At 31.5% G+C, this 9,047-nt stretch overlaps 2 long non-coding RNA genes and 1 pseudogene across 3 annotated transcripts in view; 1 reads left to right on the forward strand and 2 right to left on the reverse strand.

Moving 5' to 3' along the window:
• Positions 1 to 9,047, reverse strand: part of LOC109348721 — a 64,429-nt pseudogene that overhangs the window by 43,737 nt on the left and 11,645 nt on the right.
• LOC109348732 overlaps positions 1 to 9,047 on the forward strand; it is a 25,185-nt gene that overhangs the window by 3,445 nt on the left and 12,693 nt on the right. The gene's annotated exons all lie outside the window — the stretch shown is intronic.
• Positions 6,202 to 9,043, reverse strand: LOC109348724. 2 transcript variants are annotated; one of them, XR_002107777.1, is made up of 7 exons: positions 8,945 to 9,043; positions 8,823 to 8,879; positions 8,486 to 8,738; positions 8,169 to 8,244; positions 6,963 to 7,079; positions 6,639 to 6,716; positions 6,202 to 6,537 (listed from the first exon to the last, which is right to left on the reverse strand). It is a non-coding gene; the product is annotated as an uncharacterized LOC109348724 (long non-coding RNA). The 2 variants fall into 2 exon arrangements; XR_002107776.1 differs by having other exon boundaries at positions 6,203 to 6,541.

Here is a 9,047-nt window from a genome sequence, read left to right on the forward strand (position 1 = left end):
CTTAATTGACCTAGTGGCTAGACAGAGTTAGATAGAAGCCGGTTAGATAAGCCATCCAGAAATATGTGAAGGCATATATACAATACTAATGATTCCTATTACTCTGTCACATGTATCACCATTTGTTAAAGTCATCTCCTATAAATATAGTATCTTCGAAATCATGTTCATGAAGCTTACATTTATCAATAACTTAATAAAACTACAAGCTGAATTTACAAATTTTGTATTTCCAAATGAAACCCAAAAAAGGCAGTAGATACAAAAAGAAATAGGTTTAACCTCAAAGAGAATGTCATTGGAATTGTCTCTTCTTTTACTCACATGACATGGAATGAACTGGTGGCACACTATCCCTCGACCATCATGTGGCAAACTATTGACCCATTTGCCAAGGCAGGGCATTGAAAAGTCACTTGGCCAACCTTAAGAAATATGAAGAGACACATGCAAATAGTATCACATGATAAAGGCATCAAGGGTCAAAGATACGATACAAAATTCATTTTATGAATAAAAACTTCATGTGGACATTGCAATTAGTTTATCAAACACAAGCACACCATCCAACATAAACATTATGAAATATGAATAGTCATATTGTCATTGCAATTAGGCTTTTCAAGTTTCAAACATAGTTAGGGGATTAAGGGATACCACTTACATACATACATATCCACTCCGCATTTATGCTTATACAACCTCAAGCATATCATCCTGACATTGCAATTAGTTTATCAAACACAAGCACACCATCCTACATAAACATTATGAAATATGAATAGTCATATTGTCATTGGAATTAGGCTTTTCAAGTTTCAGACGTACCATCACAGTTAAGGGATTAAGGGACACCACTTACATACATACATATCCACTCCACATTTATGCATGTATCTGTGCTTGCTCCTGAGCATGGTGTAACAGGTTTAGTAATAGAATACTAATGTCTAAGGGTGAGCCTTAGCACATTGGAGAATGTAGATTCAAATCAAAGAAACAGTCTTTCTACTGACCAGGGTAAATCTCAGTACATGTATCGTCCCCAAAGCCCATCATGTGGGACAGTGGGAGCACCATGCACGCACTGGGCCACCCTTTTTTATTGTTCATGTAAACTGTCATTTTTTCACATTATGCTGAAGCAGGAGATTGTTTTGCGGCTGATCTATGCTTAGTCATTCCTAGTAACCGGAAAAGTCAACGAATTAGTAATGGCATTGTGTTGATCAAAATAACAGTTGATTGTAACTATACATTCTAAAAAAAAAAAGTAGTAAGTTTATATTCTGCTATTGAAAAACAAGCATAAAGAATTGCCCATGTCCCATGCACTGATGATTAGAATACTTCTCCATATCTATGCATTGATGATTTACAGGTTGCTGAAAGGGAGGGAAAATATCCTGTGGAGTTGTTGAACACAATTGGGAAACAGAATGGAGCCAAGGCTTTTTCTGCGAAAGATATCCCATTTGGAGACCCTTTTGTTTACAAGCATCTTGGGAGCATGGCTTCAGTAGGTCGTTATAAAGCATTGGTTGATCTACGCCAGTCTAAGGTATCATAACAAACTTTCTAATTCTATGTTTTTGGGTAAACCTAGTTAAATAGTTCACTCGTGTTCGTGTACTACATACTAAATTCGGCATACCACATAAAACGTATAGGATTCCTTATAAAAAAAAACTTTCTAACTCCTTAACAGATAGTAACTTACATACATACATACCATCCACAGTTATATGAAGTTTCAAACACAGTTAGGGGTAGGGGATTAAGGGACACCACTTACATACCATCCACTCCACATTTATGCTTATACAACCTCCGAGCATATCATCCTGATTTTACACAGAATTCAATTGCAAATATATGGGATTATGGGCTAGCCAAGCAAACTAGGATCTTATTCCAATTTGAATTTATAGGCAACTAGAGTCAGGCATACCATCCGATTTCATATTATGATAATTGCATTTAGCAGTCACATAGTCTTAATCATATCATATAGTATTATAATTGAATTTAAGAACCCAAAGGCACAATTTTATTTTTCCAGCATCATGATATTACAATATGAATAAAGAATTCATAATTCATATTGCAATTTCATATATAGTCATCCAACAAATTAAGGTCTCATTCAGATTTTCAAAATATAGCCAACTATAATTCATCTTGCAAGCATTATGCGTAGCCCAAACCTAACTCTTGGGTTTGTAAAGCCAATTAAAATTTTGGTTCATGAAGATCAAACATTCTTGAATAATTAAGATTCAGATTGAAAACACTCTTGGATTCTTGAATACTTCTTTTAGGGTTTTGGAAGAGTGTTTGTAAGCTCAAGAAAGACACATTTTCCTTAAATCAAATATACAGTGATTCGAAGATTGAAAATAATATGTTTTAGAGTGATCAAGATCTATCTCTCTTTGCAAAAATATATACCAAGATTGAAAATCAAGAGACATATGCCATTGAGAGATGTGTGAGGTCAGAAAAGGCGTAAAGAAATCAATTTCTTTCTTCTTTCTCACTATCTACATTTTCAACACAACAAGAGGAAAAAAACATAAAAGAAGAAGAAATTATTCCAGGGCTTTGGAAACGATTTTGTTTACCAGCTTAAGAAAGACAATAGTTACGACCAAACAGTGCACAATGAAATTGATGTCTTTCTACGAATCATTGCAAAGTGTAATGAGCATGTTCAGTTACAGAAAACCAGAGAGTTATATTTATAGAGGGAAAAGGGCAACGTTCAGACGTAAAGGTCACGCAATATTGGGCCTCTTTTAAATGGGCTTCCATTAAATGGGCCTCTATTAAATGGGCCTCAGGTGAGGGTTTATTAGGCCATTTACTTTTCACTTCTTTTTTAAATTCGTGTTATTAAATATTAAGTATTAATTCTTAATCATATTATTAATTGTTAATCGTTAATATCTAATCCAATGCTAAATCTTATCAAGTAATAATAAAAATAAGTAAATTACATTAACACCTCTTCAGTTTTAGTGGAATTACTCAAATCATTCCTCAATTTTTACACCTATACACCTCTGCACGTGAAATGTGTATAATCTTTTAAACAAAAAATGTGATAAATACAATTTAGATAAACAAAACATGATATATTGTGAAGACAAATTCAAATAATATATGAGTCGATACTTTATTATTATTCTTGGTTCGTTATGATATAGTATAAAAACGATTTAAACAATATTTCTTTGGAATTGTTGATACATTTTGTAATAAAAAAAATCATAAAGATACATTGATTTATATATTCAACAATATAACATATTTTGTTTAACTTAATTATATTTATTATATATTTTTGTTTAAAATATTACACTTATTTCTAATGCATGTGTTGTTAGTGTAATGAAAGTATAAAAGTTATAGGGTCTGTGTAGATATACAGAAGTAAGAAGTGATTTGTATAAGTACACTAAAACTCATGAAATATCAGTGTAATTTACTCTAAAAAATAAATAATATTATATATATATATATATATATAGTAAAATTAAAGCTGTAGCTCCCCTTACCTTGGTGATGTAAAAGGGTTAAAACAATCTTAATTTTAAACATTATGTCTTTTCTAATTTCAACTCAAGTTTGTTATTTTATTTTAATGCTCTACATTTTGTTCAAATACATTTTACTTATAATTAAGTATGTCAAAATATATAAAATTAAGTCATTTAATTTTTACACACCATGATAATACATTTGTGATTATATTATTTATTTTAAAATATAAATTATGACTATATTTAAATTATAATTTCTAATTTTTTATTCTATTATTCAATTATGTGAGTTTTCAACTTATATATCAGATCAATATCCTTAACTAATTAATTACATGTGTGATATTATTTAAGTTTTTATGATAATTACAGGTAAATTATTAGATTTTATGTCAATATTGAATATCATGTTAGATGCCAACTTATGTTACTAGGCATATACTCAACAAACTAAAAAAATAATAAAAAGGATATAATAATGTTAAAATTGATAGTCCAACACATTTGGTTTGTGCTTGGAAAATGGTAGTGAATAAAAATGAGTATGGCAATGGTTTGTTAGATGTTTTTGTCATTTAAGAATTAGATTTGACTCATTCAGCTTTTTAAATCTGTCTTTAAAATTAATCTTGCATCATCTTATCAACCTTATATTTTCTATTTTATAAATGTTAAAAAATCTGTTTAACTAGAATTGACTGTAGTCTAGAACTTTGTAAGTGATTTTGGGTGTGATTATTATATTTGTTTTTATTTTTATAAGAAAATAAAACAATTAAGTGTAATCTTAATATTATAACAATTTTTGAAATAAAACCCTATTTCTTGTATAATTTTCAAAACCTTAAATCTATATACTATAAATTACTAAATTGTTAAAATTACACTTCATTATTTTAATTATATAATTTTAGTATAACTTTCTTATAAATATACTAGAAACATGCACAAAGTTCTTATAAAACCCTAAATCACAAAACGTTATTAGAAATAAATAGGAAACAAATTTTTAGAAGTGAATTTGACAACCAACTTGTGATAAAATAAAAAAGGGGTATGTTAAGTTAAGAAGCACATATGTTATCCCATACAATACGTCACTTTATATATTACTATATTTGTAATTGATTGAAAAATATATTTAACTTAAAAGTTTAATAATGATTTATTTTTCTAACCATTCTCAAGTGGGAGTATGTCTGTTGTTTCATACTTTATGTCAATATGGATTTATGATTGGTCAAAAAAATATTTAATAATCAAATTTTAACTTAAATATATTTTTTCTGGCCAATCACATACCCTTGAGATATGAAGTAACACAAAGTGGGAGACAACAAGTATGTACCATTCCCAAGTAACGGTACATAAAGTGCTATACTCATTTAGAGTTTTTGGGACTTTTTTCATTTTCCCCAAAACAGAGAGTTATAGGTTAAAACCGTACCGGTTATCAAACCGGTCAGGGTACTGGTATAGTGGTTCAGTAATTAAACCGCATGCCGGTTAAACCGGACATACCTAATTATATTTATATATATAAACCTATAACAAAAAAAATTCCAAATAGGTAGCTCAAATTTATAATCAATATTTATAATGTACTCAAAATTCACATAAATAAACAACTTTAAGTCTTTAACAAATTCAAAGTCTAAATTAAAAAACATATCAAACCAAAAGTATCACTTAACAACCGCAAAACATAAATAAATGACATAAGTTCACAACTCATTCTACAAAACAAATAAATTCGGAGTTTTAACATTTAACACCAATGAGTCAAAGTTGTCTCATATGAATATTATACTTTTCTACTAAATCCTAGCTTCAGATAGTACTCCAAGATTACACAAATGTCACGTTAGGAACCAAAATGTGTAATCTAAGTATGTCTTGGAAGTATGTGCCTTGAAGGGTTGAAGAATGGTTGGAAAGATGTGTTACCTTGTAATGAATTTTTAAGTTTTTAAGTTTTTTTTTTTAAAAAAATATGTGTATAAACCGGCCGGTTTAGTAAAATATCGGCCGGTTCACCGGTTTTTGACCAGTTTTGACCGGTTTTGATACTTGGCCGGTTCGACACTTGTACCGTACCGGTTAGAGGCCCGGTTCACCGGTTTTCCGGTTGAACCGGCCAGTACGATACGGATTTAATAACTATGGTTATAGGGCTAGGGTTTTAAAAGCATGACACATGCATAGGCCATTTTTTCAATTTAGAGTTTGGAAACTCATTTAATCACTAAAACAAGGATCAAAGGTTTTCCTTGAGTATAGTTATAAGAAGAGGAGTAGAGGACATATAGATCAATTGTCTCAATTTTCTATCCTAGTTCAATGAAAAAAGGTGACTTCATTAAAAAAACAATTCTAAAAATACAAAATCATATTTTTATATTACCTGAATAGAGCTGAATAAAATAATTGTCTTTGACTAATGATTAATACAAACAAGAATATTTGTAACAAATGTTTATGAGCATATATTTAAGATTTTAAAAAATGTTTTGTGAGAAAGGGTATACATATCATCTCTCAAAAATATTTAAAATGTCACTTATAAAATATTAAGCCTATATCCCTATATACATATTAAAAAATGGAGGAGATCTCATTAATCATGAAGTAAGTTAAGAACAAATACTCCACATGTTTAGTCATTTATTTTAGAAAAATCTAATGGTTCGAATTAGATTATAGATATGCACTATTAAATTTTTATAATAGTGTCATATTAAATTTTTATAATAGTGCACTATTAAATTGTTCAGATATTTCTCATATCACTATCCGAAAACAAGGTGTCATATTACCTCACTATAGTCTAAACAAAATAGCATGATGTAAGTGTTAACTTACAGTCTCATTACTTTCAAATATTGCAAAGTGACATGATCCACAGGAAAGAAGCCCATGGTTGCACCGTACTCAAGAGACATGTTTGCTATGGTGGCACGAACTGCTAAAGTTAGTTTACTCATGCCTTCCCCTGCCTGCATAAGTGAGGTAAAAAAACCAATTATATAAGCAAACATTAATCATCTAGGCAAGTGATGCCAAAAGTATATCATTGCATAAAATAGTATTTACCATAAAACTCTATCACACCATCTCATAGTTTCCTAATAGTTTAAACCCAACGACACCTGGTAGGACCATGCTCATAGGCTGCAAAAATATGAGAAGTAACTAAATGCTTATAATATAAGCTTACTACATAAAGAATCAATTGGACAAAACCACACAAGTCAAAATCTACTATTACGACTAACATACATGTCGTTAATAATTTACTAGTTTAGCAAAAGAGAAAATTGAAATTTTTATTACAGATAGTCAATGTACGAATTAATGATATTCTCATCTTTTAAAAGAAGCTTGGAGTTCTGGAACAGATTAACATGCCATTGTTACCTGGCCAAGCATTATAGCTTCTGCTTCAATTCCACCAACTCCCCACCCAGCAACACCCAACCCATCTATCATAGTTGTGTTGAATCAGTTCCAACAACACTGTCAGGATAAAGCACACTGTTTCCAAGAACACGGATAAAAAGGTGAAAGGTGAGAGCACTCTAAACTCTTAAGCACCAAGGGGTTTTAATGACATAAAGCGGGAGGCACCAAAGAAGTGCAAACCTTACTCGTGTTAGAAAGGCAATAAATTTAGACCAAAAAAAAGAGTAAAATATTTGATTACTTTGCATTGATTTATCATATTAAGCAATAAAGCATAAATTTTCTTGAGGAAGATAAGAGATTCAGATGCCCAAGTTATAAAAATAACTCCCAAAAACTGACAAGTAGTGTAATTTTGAATGTTTTTCACCCTTTAGCACCACCCTTAGCAAGTTAGGTGCCTGTTCTTCTTTATTTCTATAATTTTATCAACCAGGTCCTACATACTTGCCTTACCTGAACCACTAAGGTATGCCTGAAGTGGCAAAGGCATGAACTTAAACCAGCAAGAAGCAATCAATCATTTTGGTGCCAGCCATGACACCCTTTACAACAATGATTCATCTTACCCAGAATAAAAGGAAATACAACAGTAAAAAGAGAATAAACTCAATGCATAGATCGAAAAATGTTATAATGCTCTATCATAAATTATGTCCATTGACAAAGCATTGATCTCTGAAAAATATATGATCGTTTTACCTATGATTTTTCTTGGTCTTCCTCTACCTCTAGAAATTGGACTAACCTCTATTTGATCTACTCTCCTTATTGGGCTTCTACTAGTTTTCTCCACACATGCTCAAATCACCTAAGGTGCAATTCTACTTAAATCTTGTGAGAGTTGTGGTATGGCGTGATCTCCAATTTTCATCTCTACAGTAGGGTTTGTTCACCACTTGCTAAACTTACACTCTATATACCTCATCTTACTTCGACTTATACGAAAACCACATGCTTTTAGAACTATACACATAATTATATGAAAATAAATAATTATATAAATAAGGAAGACGATAGCAGCATCCGAGTGAGTGATAAAGGTGTCGCCAAGAGTTCAGTGCCAATGGAAAATTGAAGGTGAAGTTATATGCAAGGGATAAGGTACACTAGTTTATATTTAGATGTTAAAAATATGGGCATGGTTCAAATATTTCATACCTTAAACCCAACTTTGTTGTTGAGGCAGGCATGCCAATCTACCTTCATTTCTTTCAAAGGGACACGGTTATGAGGCCTGAAAACATTTAAAGAAAGGGTTACACACAAAAAAACTGAAAAGGCATATTAACCTTTAGAGTAAGTTACACCCCCCTCGTCATTTGCACTTACTACACAGACCATCCCTCGATTATGAAGCCTTACACAAAACTCCAGTATTCATAAGAAACATTACAACTAACTCCAAAGTGTTGTTCAACGTCACATATTTGTTAACAAAGTTAGTAGCATATAGATATTTTGTGGTCAAATTTAACCTTCGAGTCAGATGCACCAAGTGAATCTGATCTTCCCTCTTCTCGGAATATATGGTTGGACAAGGGAAGGAATGACATTTTCAAAAAAAACTGCTAGGCTTGATAGCATTCTGAAGTTGGTGGTAGTTTCTTTTATGTAGTTTTCTAAACAGGGAAAACATTATGACTATTAGCTCTTTGGACCAGAGATACAGGGATCGACATCCTCAAGATTTAGCTCCAAATATGATGAGTACACTCTCTCCACTTGGGGCTGCACAAAAGCAAAATCTCAGTCTAACCAGTTTTGTTCAAACATTTTTGATATCACTATCCCAAAAACAAGGTCTACATATACCTCACTATAGTCTACAAACATCTTATTAGCTCGCAAATAGGACTCTATCATAGAAACCTGCAAGAAAGAATTATAAGCATGTGTAGACAACATAAAATAGCATGATGCAAGTGTTAACTTACAGTCTCATCACTTCTGCCAGTCAGTTTCAAATATTGCAAAGTGACATGATCCACAGGAAAGAAGCCCATGGTTGCACCGTACTCAGGAGACATGTTTGCTATG

This window comes from Lupinus angustifolius, chromosome LG06, assembly GCF_001865875.1.
Source record: "Lupinus angustifolius cultivar Tanjil chromosome LG06, LupAngTanjil_v1.0, whole genome shotgun sequence".
NCBI lineage: Eukaryota > Viridiplantae > Streptophyta > Magnoliopsida > Fabales > Fabaceae > Lupinus > Lupinus angustifolius.